This window comes from Diuraphis noxia, unplaced genomic scaffold, assembly GCF_037042655.1.
Source record: "Diuraphis noxia isolate RWA-SAM2 unplaced genomic scaffold, SU_Dnox_SAM2 contig0005, whole genome shotgun sequence".
Classification (NCBI taxonomy): domain Eukaryota; kingdom Metazoa; phylum Arthropoda; class Insecta; order Hemiptera; family Aphididae; genus Diuraphis; species Diuraphis noxia.
Genome location: NW_028301715.1, coordinates 43,372,345 through 43,389,299, shown reverse-complemented (window position 1 = coordinate 43,389,299; position 16,955 = coordinate 43,372,345). Strand labels below are relative to the sequence as shown.

General features: G+C 31.0%; 1 long non-coding RNA gene across 1 annotated transcript in view; it reads left to right on the top strand.

Moving 5' to 3' along the window:
- The window catches only part of LOC149055386 (uncharacterized), a 92,834-nt gene that overhangs the window by 71,763 nt on the left and 4,116 nt on the right, over positions 1-16,955 (top strand). The window contains exon 2 of the long non-coding RNA XR_016191985.1: positions 3,222-3,294. This is a non-coding gene — a long non-coding RNA (uncharacterized LOC149055386). The remainder of the gene's footprint in view (positions 1-3,221; positions 3,295-16,955) is intronic.

The following is a 16,955-nucleotide window of genomic DNA, read 5'->3' as shown; positions in this document are numbered from 1 at the left end:
CATATCCTTGCCACACATATATACACAAACACGTGTTACAACCCTACCCAATTAAAAACCTACAAACAAACATACAAAAATAACCCCTACCGTACCACCCCACACCCAATGGCCTATGTTGCCACGGGTTCTCTTTACAAAAAAAAAAAAATAATAATAAATAAATTATCGAGACCAACCGGGTTGCGTATTTTATTATACCTATATAATAAGTAATAAAGTATATTGCGTATAATAATACTCGATATTAATTATTATTATTATATGCATATTGTATATATTGCGTTTGCGCGTAAGTATACTAACCTGATCGACCAAAAAAATATCCGATCAATTTATAAAAATAAAATAATAATATTTGTGAAGAGCCCTTGCTCAGATTTTTCGACTCAAGTCATATTCTGTATATATACGCGTATAAAATATTATATATATATATATATTATATATATATGTATATTTATGTGTATAATAGTTGGACATTTAGACGTATTCATAATATATTATAAGTATATATCGTTTATATTATTTTTGGCGGAAAGCAGTTATGGGGGAGATTTGATGAAAATACGGATGATTAATTTTATCGTTCGGAATAAAACAGCTGCGGTGGTGGCTATATATATTTATACACACCTATATGGATATATATATATAATATTTATAGACGGTGGCCGGAAAAGTGGCGCAATAATAATTGAATATCTTTCGGGGCGCAAACAGTTAAATGCCACTGTTGCCGTTTCGGGGAATAGGCTACGTATATACAATATTATATATATATGGCAACAGTCACCACCACATCAATTTTCATTATGTCAATATCAAATGCCATCGACGCTGCCGCCGCCATCACACATCGATGATGAAACCGATGACGGCAGCGGTGTAAGAGTACCGGTACAAGCAACACCGCTGTTGCAGTTTTCTCTCGGACAATTATTTTATACCCCACACAAAAGTACGGAAGCTAAAAGGCTTTCCGCGTGCGTTAGAAGTTCATTTATCTTAGCGACGACCCACCCGCCCGTCCGTGCCCACGCCGAATGCCAATCACTTGCCGCCGTCGCGTGGTTGGTTGATCGATTATGCCGCTAAAAACGATATCTCATCGTCACCGTCGCCGCTACTGCCGTAACCTCCGCTAGCCACATTCTTTGTCTATGATTACGTATATATTATTATTATTATTATACATATTATATAATAATAATATACTTTCTGTCAATCTGTCTCTTTCACTATCACATTCGCATAAAAATAAAGTCGATGATAACTATGATTTAAGAACACGTGTCAGTTTTTCCTATCCCCTTATAAAAATATAAAATATAGGTTGTGTAAAACATCATAGTCATCAAGAACATAGGTATATTATATGTAGTATAGTTAAGATAAAAAGATAGATTTTAAATCGTATTTAGTTATAGAGAAGTATCTACCTACACACATTCTAACAGAATGGTCCGTAGTTAGACTTCTCTGCCATAATTAGACAAATTTTGATATTTTTATTTTTTGAACTTTTATACATTTCGTTATAACATATATATTTCTTTATTTTTATATTATTACTCTTTTGATGATAATTCAAAAAATAATGAAACTTCCCGATTGGATAATATTTGACACGTCTTTAAAATTCAGCTATGGAAGTAAGACAGGACCCGTGACCTTAATTCGACATGGGCTGACACTATAATTTTAGCATACGTTGTTTATGTGACGTGGACATATTAGTCGTTTCCGAATTTTTTGGCTTAGTTATGATTTTTAGGTGAAATCTTTATACGATGACTTTACAATATATGCAGGTAAATCATAAAAAATATATCTACAATCACATGCATACAACAGCTCGTACTTTTTTTGCATAATTCGCATTTTACACGATAGCCACGACGACTGCGCATAATATTAATAACAGTAATGATAATAATAATAATAATAATAATCTTTTGATTTTTCCCTCGAGCAACCATAGAATTTCAACACGTCAACTGCACGCATATATAATTTAATACTCTGCGGTGTAATGCGATAGTAGTATAATACGGTTATTTTTAAAATAAATGGGGCATAAGCTGCGTCGCACAATACTATTATTATCATTTTAAATACCAATGATAATAGTATTATTATATTCGTTGGTTAAATGCTCGATCCGTCTAGCCATTAATCTGCATCTGCAGTCGAATGATTCGTCTGCCTACAGTTTTGTTTGTTCGACATTCGTGATCATAAAAAAATTTATTAATATTTCTCAGTTATAAATGCTTTATATCGTGAACGGCCGTAGCTGATTATTCACCGCAATCAGTGACGGCGCTTCAACGACATCAGATTTATAGTTGAGAATATAGTTGCTGACCTATATTTATCACACCTATATATTATGTATACTGCACATGCGTACCAGCCACTTAAATTTTTCGCAATACGACTGTGTACGATTATGGCGAGACTATTGCAGACAGAGACTTGAATAGACTTCAGATTTTTGTCAAACGCTACTTGCACTGATTGTGGTTTAATATACTATCATAGTTTTGTGTATCCAATTGAAAACTGCATGTTTATCTCTGTGTATAAGAAAAACACATATTATTATTGTCCGTATACATTTTAAAGAGATTTATATCCTTCCCGTATCTGAACTAATGGACCAACGACTAACGAGTATATTATAAAGTATAAAAGCCATGAAATACTCGGATAATACTAGTACTAATATATTTTTGCGCCATTGATAAATCATAGCTCCACTCTGTTGAATTTCGATAGATCAGTTCATATTATTTTTATGCCCTCTGTAATTTTTTTATAGATTGAAACATTAATAGGTAGATTATACATAAATACATAAACGTTACAATCAAATACATTTTGTTTTATTGTTCGACAATGGCATAATAAATTATTAACGTATGTACTGAAGATATTTTATACGAATAATAAACGTAATAATTATATTATACAATATTACATAAACATATTCAACGTTTTGAATATTAAAATGATAAATGAAATGACATTCAAAAAATTGTTTTTAATATTAGTGATTTATTTATTTCTATAAAATAATATATATTTATATAATTACGTTGGTTGACGTTTCATAAATAGATTAGCATACTGTAGTTTATGTAATAATTATCATGTTGTTTTATATTTAGACTCAACTATTATAAATTATCCATTTTTTTTATTTTTATATACAGGTCGAAGGTTGTCAAGGTATATTGAAGTCGATACGATAAAATAATTTGGAGAGCTGCACTTTTTCACCACCAGGTGAGTTACGTCATTATGATTAAATACATCGATGAAATAATTTGATAAAATATTTAACTATTTTTATTTTGGATTTTATAACAAATTTAGTATTCGTTAAATATTTAGGATTATCAGCTGTTAAGTAATTATTAGTTCATAATTGGGTTTGGATTTAATCTAATTATATTTTTCTTAGCGTTATAAGTAGGTATAGCGATTAATAAGAATAATTAATATATTATACAATTGTCAATTATTTGTGAACGACATCGAAGATTCACCAAATAATTTATTAACAGTGATTTATATACCGTAAACACAAATTAATATGTCTAATGACAATGTTTAACAAAATTAAAAATAGCTTAATGAGATATTATATTATGTTGGTCATTCACCTTACTTAATTTAGCCCTGTTATTTAATTTAATAATTAGAAAGCATTAATCATCAAAATTCCAAATATTGCTATTTAATAAATAACAGTTAGATAGTATAATGCAGGTACAATATATATCGTATATTATACTATTCGTTGATTGATACAAATCACAATAAGGTACACGTATTATTATAATTAATAAACTAATATTATAGTATTTAGTTACAAGATGTCAAGATGAACCAAAAAGACCTGACAAATTAAATAACTTTTCTTCTTATCAATATTATAAGTTTTTTTATACCTATATTGTTAATAGACGCGCTCGTGCTACAAGACTTGTACTAGTATACTATTACTATACTTAGTATAGTATACAATTTTAATTTCAATTATTTCAATTATTGAAAATAAACATTAATAATAGTCTATTGTAAAATTAATTTTTAGAAACATTTTGATTGTAAAAAGTTTAAATAAGTTAAGTAGTTTATACTTTATTTTTAATCATTTATTAAAATATCAATATTTTTTTGGAATAAATTAATTTGAATCGCATGATAACTTTTTCAAAATATTCATTTTTCAGATAAGTATTTTTCTCAAACATTTATTATCCATATAATTTTCATACTTTTTAATTTTTACGCGTTTAGCTAGTATACCAGTTTTTTTATTTTAATTTGTTGAGTATTTCTGTGAAGCTTTGTATATCACACAGGTACCTTCCATTTTACTTAAATAGTATTTGTTTTTATTTTGTATACTGTATTTAATGTTTAAACAAAGCATTTTGATGATTTATGAGGCCGTGAAAAATTTAAACTATTTTCTACTAAAGTTTTCAAATATTTTAAACCGAAACTTTTGTTTGATAAAAAACAATTTGACCACTTGATAAATACACATCATGAGTCACGATTATATAGCATTATAATGGTATTGAACTTATTATACATACCAGTTAGTGTACATTGCATACTAAGTGAGCTGCAGTTGTATAATATGTCAATCATTAGCATATTGTATAGGTATAAAATATACAAAATATATATTATTCAGAAACCTTAATATTCATTATCTGTTAAATTATTTACATCGTAGTTTTTCTTTTTTCCCATAATGTTATTATGGTAATTTATCATTCAATGACGAGTTATAATATAAAATATAAAATAGCTTGTCATTAAAGTGTCACACATAAATTTACACACAAAAAGGATCGTACTGTATCACAATGAATTCGCTCTGAAATAATAAACAAAAATCAAAGTGAATACAATCAAGATACCATATTGAATTTAAACCACCAAGATGGATTCAAAACTATTTTAGTAATATTAATAATTATTATTATTTGTATAATTGATCATCTATAGTAATTGTCATGCATTGATCTCTACGAGTCATATGTGATGCCAACAATTAATAAATAATTTGACTACCTAATAATAATTTGGCCTTTACGTCAGTTGCAATATAATTATAACGTGTCACGAAGATTAGAAAATATATTTAATATAATTTAAGACGTATTTATATCATCATTTTTCACAATACAATATATTTTATTTGTAGCATTGATTTTATTTGTGTTTTAATATCCCAATCGGTGTATAAGAAAATATTTCCGAACCAATGCAAAACAAATAAAAAATATGAATTATAACACATAGACGAAACTTTAATTAATTATTCGTTTGTCTTTATTAAATAGTGAAAATAAAAAGTTGCAAGAGGTCATCCGGGGCTATTAAAATGTGGCTCAAAGAAAACAACAGCTGCCAGGTTCACGACAATAATAAGACTCACGTTAATCTATGGATTTGAAAACTAGTCGATCACTAGCATCATAGAAAGGAGATTAATTACATTTGAGAATAGAATATGGAGAATAGAATATGGAGAATAATTTGTTGTTTAAACTTTAATAGCGTAACAGGTGCATGGAGAAGAAATTTTAATCAGGAATTACAAGAAGAATTGGAACTGATCATCGTCTTTAGCTTTATACATAAGTTGTCAACGAATATAATGGCTTGGTCACGTAATGTGCAGGTATGAGGAAGAAATGGTTAGAGTGGTACAAAATAGAAACCCAACAGGAAACGACTTTGCCTAGATAAATAAAAATTCTTGGCCTAAAAATAGAAAACAGGCACGGTGGGAGAAGACCTTAAGAAAATTACAGTACAAGAATGCAGAACGATAATTTATAACAAAGAAATGTTGAGGATGATCGTGATGGTGGTGATTACTCTTTATGAGTAATAAATGCCAGAAGAAGAGTGGGCTATCTGACCAAATCATACTATTTCTTCAATTTTTATAATTCTTTATATCCTGATACTATACCTAAAAGTTGAAACGAAACATAATTTTTTCAAAAATTTGAGTGTTAAAATAAAATTAATGTCCCATATTCTTGTTCTGGATCAGTGCCTGAAAACGCTTGTGTGATTCTTCGTTCACATTTTATACAAATACACACCCATCCATCATAAATATGTTGCAGATATAACCAATGTATAGTAGGTACCGAATATCTCGCTCGAAAATCCGTTTTGAAAATTTATGTGCGTGAAATTTAACATCGTTTGTTTGGATTTGTAACTAAACCATTGTAATCCGTCTTTGCTGTAATATTTAAAAAATTATAATTGTATGCAAATATTACTCAACTATGCCTACCCATTATCTTTAAAGAGCGGTGTAGCTCACATTGTTTTTTTTTGTCGGCACCACGGTATTGGTTACAAATCCACAAAAATATGGTTTTACGGGTGATACTGCAGTGTTTTAACAGTTTATTTGTTGTTTTAGTGTTTAAGTTTCAGGCAAAATTGGAAAAAAAATATTGAAGAAACCTTAGTCACCCGGGTTGTAAAACGATACTTAACATGTATCGCATAGTGAAATGCGCGTTTTGACATAATATAATTAGGAGTAGGTCACGTGGGTTTTTTTTTAAATCATGATATTTTTAGCAGTTATAATATTATAAAAAAAAATTATACAATCAAATTACTTTAATAATAGCCAATAATCAGGTTTATACCATCATTAAATTTTTTAGATATTTGAACACAAACATTTGATTTGGAGTCGTTAATCATCACATAAATCGAAATTTTATCTATTCTGAGATTATTTATCTTCGTTTTCGTATAGGTTTACTTTAACCATTAAAAAAAAATATATATCTTAGTTGTTTATATACTAATAAAATAACGTATGGCACAATTTAAATGCATATTATTAAAATTAAAATGATAATAAAATTATTGCCATATACGATATACACAATATATTTTATAACATTTCGAAAAGAGCGATCGTCTTAATAATCCGTTTAGAATTTAAAATTAGTGTAAAAAGCTGATTTAAAGAAAAAAAAATGTATTGGAAATAGAAAATTTACGCATTACTATAATTTTAATCGTTTTAAAATGTATTTTGATATCTCGCGTGAACCAATGTACGTTTTTATTTATAATTTAAACGAGTGTACAGATATATTTTATAATATTATAAATTATTTAAATCAGGTAGTAATAGGTATTACATGGAATAAATCAATTTTGGGATTTATTTTCAGTCATATTAACGATGAATAATCTTCGACTCAACGAATTTAACGCTGATACGCGTCATTGATTTAATTAGGTACGCCGGGTGAACTATGCATAGGTCAGTTTTTAAAGTCATATGTCTAAAGCCGAATGAAGTGAAACCGAATCTGCTGTTGGTATAAACATAGTAGTGCTAAAATGTGTGTCGTTTAGTTTAATAACGGTATGATCTTTGCAGTACTAAACACGAGCGTGTGAATTCCGGCGACGCTTTTTACGCGAAGTTTAACGATGGCTAAGATCGTGGTACGGTGGTAACTCTCGTGAGGGTAAAGATAATATTGTCCTCACGTATTAAAGTAGAAAAAAAAAGTTGCTAAGAGCGAACGTTTAATATTTTTTTTCCATGCTTATCCATACTAACATCGACGGTTATAATACCAACAATACCTGCATAATAATAGGACTGCGTATATATTTTTCACATCGGTGTAGAAACATCGCACCTGCACGTCCCGGACGACAACCGTAGCACCGTTACCTATACCTTTACCGACGTCTGTTACTATGCTAGACTATGTAAGCCGCAAGCTGGGAATGTAAGAATCGTAACACAAGCGCCGAGGGGATGAAATCGATCGATCGACCGGCCGGACGTGCACACTAACACGACCTTTTTACACACTTTACACGCGGGAGCGATCGTGCCGAGGCCATTTAGTATAATAGCAAACGGCCGACCACACACTCGCGCAAATTCTATTGTATGTGTGCAGTGTATTAACCGTGTGACTTACGGTTCAATTATTGTCTGCGCCGACACAGCGCACGCGGTTTGACGGCGTAACAGATGCTGCAGCTGTCGAGTGCCGACTGTAAATCGCTGTTGCACCGCACAACCCCGCCCGCTACACCCCCGTCACCCATCGAAGCCTTTGCCGACTCTGCCACCTCTGCTACCGCCGTTGATACCCGGAATTCGGAAGACCTGCAAGACGACTGAGACCTTCTAATTTCCCGGCGTCGAATGCAAAACCCCAAAACAATACAACGACCGAAATTGCCACAAATAATAACTAGTCTCTTGCTCCCGTTGCAGCACAACAGGTTGTCGTCGTCGTTGAGTTTTTATACAAATTATCATTATCATTATCCTGAAGAACGCAAAAGTTTACACATCGTATATTCGTATATGAACGGAACAAAAATATTAGATTGTTATCAAAATAGATAATAATATCATATATTATAGAATCTATGGCCATCGGAAATAATTTGCAGTAATTGTATTATTATTATTACTAATTAGCTTATATTTTTGTAATAATGATTTCTTACACTGTTACTAGAATTCCATTATGTGCTATTAAATGGTTAATTAATATTTAATACAATAAATTACGAGTACAACTCGTTTCGTGAAAAAATAAAGCTTAAATATCTTATTTTAACGTTAAACCTCAATGGTGATGGATCTGTACGTAAATATTTTAAAACGTTTGACTGGACGGGGAGTCGTCAGAATCCTAATAAATAACTCTAATATCATGGCAGCTATGTTTTTAACAAGGATTTTTTATAACGTTTATACGTCTGGATATATTAAACTGATCTTTATACAAATTAATATGTTAATTTTTGACACTATATACGTTCCACGTATGTTCACACAATATTTAAATTATTATTATTAATTTTTTTGTGATTACATTTTCATGCGGTGTATAACAATATTTTAAAGTCCGAAGAATCACTTTTTTAATGCTCGCGTGCGTTGCGATTTAAATATTTAAAACATTACGAACGGACCAAACATATTATATCATATTTACCATTTATTATAGCGTCTCTCATTTAAATATCAAAATCCATCGGGAATATAATCTCTAAAGCATTAGAAATTCTCGTTTAGACAGTTTTTTTTCAAATAACTTTTATAAATCATCTTGTGCGCAGTTGTAGCTTTATATACATGACTGTTTGGCATAACAGTCAACATTATTATTTTAAATATATTTACACATTATACATATATTAAGTTCGCCGAGCTTGAATATACAGTATAATAATTCACATAGATACGCATAACGATAGTTTTATCTTCTGCAACCGTCGTAAATATATGTTACAATCATGTTATGTATTCAGTACCTAGTTAACTTGTATAATTCTGCAGACACTGCATATGTGCGTCATTCTTTTAAAAATATTAGGCTAAAATAGTAGTAATAATAATGAAATAATCATTATTATTTGGTCAATTACCGTTGGTGGTGCTATTGAGGTGTGTGAATGAAAATACCGCGTTTCTATTGAAACGAGAGATCATATAATAATATTATAATATTATGTTGAAACTGTGTGTTATCGATAATATATGTCCATATAACAGTCGTAATCTTTCGAAAACGGATATCACGAAGAGAACTGATAGGTATAGGCCAGAGCCTTATTATAATTAACCTGTTCTAGCCACGGACAAGTCAATTATATGCCAATTAAATACTAAAAAAATAAATTAACGGCGGAACGCATGCGATGGAACCATCGATTCAACTACTACAATGTAGTAACTACATTATTGTACAGCGTTATCTTTCTTATTTAGATTTTAATCGAATTCATTAGGTTTTAATTAATTAATCTATAATAATCGTCCTGTCCGATTTTCACAATTGTTATAAATAGTTAAAAATAAAAATAATATGACAACCAGTTATACTCAACAGCTATAATGTGTAATATTATGCTTGTGAACCACATATAGCAAAACTATGCTATATGACTTTTCGATCAAATCATGTTTGATATCTGGTCCATCGTGAACTTTGGATCTATATGAGGATGATTATAGCATAATTCCGTACGAATATCAAAATCAAAGCATTTGTATTGGTGAGAATACGTATACACGTGCACCTGAACAACCTTAGAGTTAAAGTTAAGTCATACTTAATTCATGGCGGTTACCAGAAGGCCAAAAATATACGCACAGAATTATTCCCATCACGCGAATGCTCGTTCGATTCTTATAATATATATATATATATAAGTTTATACAGTTTATACGTGAAAAACCATAGTAGTGCCAAACGAGTCGTCGAATGAAAATTCGAAGTGTTTTCAGAGTAGAAATCCACCGATATGAAGGTGATGGAGGGACAGAGTGAGAGTGAGGAGGGGTGGAAAAGAGAGAGAGATAGGACTACTATGCTGTGTTACCGACACCGAGCGGTTATACCAGTACAACTGCTGTGTGTGTGTGTGTGTGTATATATATATATATTTATATTTAAAATATATGGCAACGTGGCCAGGGAGGTTTGCGCCACGGGAAGATTTATTATGGGCCACCACCGTGCGATTTTCCCTCCTCCAGTTTTAGCAACGGCTTTCGTTCGAACACCACTTCCACCGCCGCTGTTTTAAATGTGTGCACACCATCGCCACCAGCTTCACACACACACACACACTGCACATACACATACTAACATGTACGATATGGCCTATGAGTATAGTAATGGTGTTGCCGTTTTGGAAAATATAATTGGGTCAACGCATTACATTGTACATATTATTATATTAAATTGTGGAAACGTCCGTTTGTGTGTACTCGCGCTGGCAAGCGGAAATTCAACGGAAAACGTCCGTTTCGCTGTAATATGTTCGTCACGGCCCTGGAGCTTCAGCGTGATTAAATATAAGCCATCCAACCCTCAATAATATTAATAAACAATAATTCACGACTATGTGTGACGATTTAAAAAGTACGTAATTGGTAAGTGTTTGTTCTGGCAGGCAATAAAAACACATATACAAACGTGTGCGTATTTTACCGTCTTTTACCTAGATATTTAGGTAGGTAATGGTAAATGTATGTATATAACGAGAGTTAATATTTTAAAAACGGTATGGTGTCGGAACACATTAATGACGCGATAGTCACTGCCCACCAATCACTTATAATATAACATTAAAATATTTCAAATGATATATGTCATATATGACACTTCGCTTGTACACAAAGTAATATTATGATATACAAGTACTGATATCACTACCATTTAACCGAACGAAATATATAAGTAATATGCATTATGCACACACAATTTCGTATTAACTTTTGTCGCAGCAGAACGACGTATTAATAGTAATAATAAAATGTAGTTATTTAATTGTACTGATAAAGGTTTGGAACTCTGAAGGAGATTCGATGGGCACTTACATATTTTATTTTGTTTTTATAATAAAACAGGCCGTGGCCCGAAGTACAGAAAAGTATTAAATAATTTACCTGCATAAGAAATACATAAGTTCTAATATTATCACGTTGCACATTGATTACGCATGTAATATTAAAACAGAAAGAAGGAGACGAGTACTCAATTACTCATTGAAAATACGCACATCGTTCTGAACATCGGTTTAAATATATTATTTATTATACTGTATAATATGAATGTATAGTGTGTGCAATGTGCATTATCGATAACTAACCAATATATTTTATAAGTGAAATGGTTAAAAATATAAATTTTTAAATATACCGCAAATTGTCGTGATGATAACTACCTCGAACTAGCTCTAACGTGCAATAGCAGTAATATCGATGATTCGAGTCGACGGAAGAATAAAATTTAAAAATGCTGTATTGATGGAGCGACTACTTATAGTACGGATATGGTACGTTATGTATAAAAAAATTGAAATATTTGCATCCGCTCGGGAATCTAGATGATACTCCTTACACGCGTTTTATCGAATAGGATTTTTTTATCCTCTTCAAATTGCAAATCGAAAAAATAAATTTCAAGTGGGTAAACAAAATACATACCTAGCACTATACCTACCATGAGTGTAAAAGAAAATTACCTTTCACATAGTCGTTGGGTGGAAGTGAATAAATTATGAGCGAGGGATGTGCGTGCTAGTTTAAATTTAAACACACATTATACGTATATATAACGAATATCGTGGGTCAACTTGTTTTCCGCCGTGTACGAAACACAAAACATAATATAATACAGTAGTAGAGAGCACCGCAATTTTAGTCCACGCACGTCTAGACCCGTTGGTATATATGATATTATAATAATATAATTTATTATTATACATAATATTATAATATTTATATAAATGTGTATCATCTATATATAATGAGGTATAGCGCCACTGTATAAGTAAAATGAAATAATTATTACATATTACGTATATTTTGTCCGTCACGATATAACTACAATCGACAATTAAATTTGTAGTAAATAAAAAAACACATTTAATTCAATCGTTCTAAGTTAAAATAATATTATTATAGTAGGACTCATATATGAAACGTATACGTTATTATGAGCAGGTTATTACACATAATCCGATAATAATAATGACGAAAAAGTTACTTAAATAGGATTTTAACATTAAATTTAAATTATTACAATAGTAGGTACCTAAATTGTGTACAGTAGTAAATAACTTATTTTATAATTGTATTGTTTTTGTTACAATAATATATTGTACGATATTTGTTTGTATTAACTGCTTGTAATTATAATAAACATGCTTTCGTGACCAATTAGAAAAGTCGTAGTTTAAAAAAAAACACAAAACCTGAGTTTTCTACGATTTTATTTTAGTTATAAAAGCAGTTGAACACGGCTTTCATCGTTGGTTAAAAACAATTTTTACTTTAGTGACTTCAAAATTTACTTATCGAATTAATAGTAGGTTTTTACTAATATGATATTATCAGTGTTTGATTTCTTCAATGGGTTCAACATCGAAATTATTCTATTCAAAGTATGAGCGATTTATTATTTTTAAATGTCCATTATCACTCAAGTCAGAATGTAGGTCGTTGCAAGTGTCATGACTCGAAACAGAGATCGACAATAGTGTAGTACTTGGCATAAATATACCTCAGTTGGATTATACGATAAATCAAGCGTTTATATTTGATTATACGATGGTTTATATTACTTTATTCATTATTGATACAATTATGATACCTAACTAAAAATAATTATACCTTTAATTTAGCAGATTATTCCGTCAAAGGTCGCAGTCCGCACTATTATACTCGTAGACAACTGCTGGGTACCGAGGCATCTAAATGCAATAAACATTTATATGCGTTTGTGTGTGTTTGTATTATAATATAGGTACCAATAACTAATGTACGAAATGCATAGCGCGTGGCAAACACACACGTCCGGCATGCCGCCGTCGAAAATCCCTTTCACTTCTTCAACACCCCCCCCCCCTCGTCACCGCCGCTTTACGACCGTAATATTTTCGAGAGCAAAAATTAGTACTCGGCGCGGTACTTAAATGTATTGTTTCGGCACGTCATAACAGATTTCGGTTTTCCTGCGCGTTAATATAATAGTTTTACGGTTTCGAAAGCTCTCCCTTTGTGCGTGGTGCGTATGGGAGGTGGGCATACATAATCATATAGCCCACAGAAGCGCGCGCACGCGCAAAACCACAGGCGTGTGATATAGCTATTTACCTACATTATATACTCTGGCAGTCGGGCACATGAGATTTTCTCCGCAACGGGTTTGCTGCTTAGAACGATGCTGTTACCCACCATCACCACCACCCACCTATCAACATTGCCCGGACAATACACACACCTCGAGTCGCGACTCATTTCCGTTTATATTTTCCGACGACGAGGATGAGATGCTACGTAAATATAATATATTATCCTTTATAATATTATTATCATACGAAGGTAATAATACAGTGAAACCTCTAAATACCGGATACTCTCAGTCGCCATTTTTTTTCCGTTATTTAGAGGTATCCACTATTTAGGGGGGGGGGGGGGGTAAATTCTCAAAAATAACTCTGAGAAATGTATTATTATTATTTAATTATTTATATAGTATTTACAATCAATTATATTTCTATATTTCTATTATTTTAATTCAAATATTTTGTATTGTACATATTATCATTTAAAATTATATGAAAAATGCAGTTACTTTAACTTGTTTAGACCTTGATGCATAGTAATTTCGTGTATCAAAGCATTTTCTAATTCAACTACGTTGGAGACAAAACGCTTACGTATACTTTCGTATGTAATGGAATCACAAACATAATTAAATACGAGTAGGAAATAGTAATGTAGGATACTTCACAGAACATAAACTAGATGTTTTAATCGACGCGATACTGGACAGATAAAGTTCACTTAAATATTGTAAACCAAATTGTCAAAATCAAAATGAAATTACCATAAAAGTGCCCGGTATCTAGGGGTTTTCCTGTAAAATAATAGTGAAAATGTCTCCGTTCCCGAAAAAATGTCCGCTCTTTGGAGATGTCCGTTAAGGGAGGTTTCACTCTATTTAAGTCTCGTCGTGGTAGTGATTGCAATAAAACTAAACCCAATCGATTTTCGTGAAATTATGAGAATTACCTATGCTGCTGAATCACGATTATAGATTCCGAGTGAACCGAGGATCGGTGTATTGGTTTTACAACGAATATTATGCGGTGTTCCTATTTTGAATCAGCTGTGATTTGCACAGAAGAAAATATAATTCGATCTTAAATTTCAGAAAGGAGAGGTTTCTGGTCGAACATTAGACAAATTATAAAGTAAAAAATTTCACGTATTTTTTTTTTTTAACTTAGTAATAAAGCTACTAGAAAATTATGAAAATTCGGGAAAAGGCGATGTTTATGGAATTTTGTAATTTGGTTGTTATTCAAAAATACATAGCAGACCAAAAACATATTACTGATCCATCTTATGTCCGGATCTAGAGGTTTATTATTTAAATTCATATTTTACACGAGAAATTATATAGAAGCTATGATTCAGATTTTATGTTGCTAGCACCACGGGAAATATACCAAAAGTCCAAAATGTTTGCATATTTTTCGTTACAAGTTTTTTTTTTACCGTCAGACATATTATAAGATTTATTAACATTAAAAAAAAAACCTTAACGATGACCATACATATGATCAGTGAATTAGTGATTAAAAAAGTTTACCAGTTTTGCTGTTTGCTCGATAAATTATTGACATCGTTATTCGTTAGCACTGTTGTAGTATAGTACACTGTTATAATATTTTATTTTATAGTTAACGGACATTATTAAATCGTAACAATAATAATATGCACTAAAAATAAAAATTCATTTAATGTAACAGCAATGTGTGTATATACTGATAAAATACACATATTCACATCATATATTATATTCTTCATAATAGATGTGTTTGTCAAAGTCATGTATGTATATAATAATCTATGTATATGGTACGAAGTTCTGGCACTGCATATAACAATATAATGTCACTTTCCGAGTGCAGTAAATAATATATACTTATATAAATTCTCATGACCGTTATTTGAGTGGGGGGACATTGCGTATAGTGGCGGGTAAAGTATAATATTCCGAAAGACGTCTCTCTTTTGAAGTTATTTTTTTCGACTTTCCAGCATTATATTTAATTTGAAAAGTTTAAACGTTTCTTTGGAATCGTATACGTGTACCATACGCGTTTCGTCTGCAATTATCCTCAGCGAAATGGCAAATAACAACTATTAAACCATTATTATAAGCAGTATAAAGAGAGGCGATTTATCACCGATTTAAATTTATTTAAACTCTCCTGTTTTAGAGTTTAACATGCTCAAAGACCTAGCTAGGTATTCTCAAATACTCAGATTTTTCTATAAGGTTTAAAAGGAGTATCTTGTGAGATGGCACCTAATTCTTTTTTTTCCTAATGAGAGTTACCCTTTTTTTCAACGAAGTGATAAGCAGATGACTTTTTGAAAAATTTCAAAAATTTATCGAAATCGGAATTCAAACGAGTGATTTTCGATTTACTTATAACCTCTAACGAAGGGTACTATGATATTGGGTTTGGAATACACGAGGATTTTGAATATATTTCAAAAATAATATAAAAATTTTCCGAATAAAATTAAACTAGATATTTTTGATTTCTGTGAAACAACTTTTAAGGAATGTAATCCTAATCGTATCTATTTACACATCATGATAGTTTAGAAACTACTCATTCGAATTTTGATATTCATACATAAAAATATTATTTAAAAAAATCATGTGCTTAACAATTTACAAAAAAATATATCAATAATAAAAAAGTAAGTAGATTCACCACAAAAGTAGTACACGACAACTTCATCAATTGTATAAATTATCTTAACATATTAACCATAAGTACAATAATTCTGATTTAAAAAGTAGAAATATTAATTTTTTTAAATTCATTAATGGAGTGGAAAAGGGGGTAGGTACAGCATGCTTTCTGATACATCTTGTATGTAATATTATGTTTATTCTACCACTATATTTTCTGTTATTCTATCCACAGAAAGTTTCGTCATTATGCGTATATGGTAACAACGATGACTATAAAATTATTATATTCTGTTGTATATTAAATATTATAATAAGCCGTTCTGAGACCACACTCAGTTATTATAATAATAATATATCAAAGCAATCGATGTTTTTCCTCGGTAAAATAATATACAATGCAATCAGCTGGTATATTATTGACACGGACCGACCGGACCGTCCTGCATGCACGGTGCACTCAGTAGTAGTGAGGGGAGAGACGGTGACAGAGAACGAAGGAACAATATTACATGAAAGAAATATTAAGTTTTACTTACGGCTTTACGGTTAAGTATATTTTTTTTAAATATGGTGAAACACACTCATTAAACA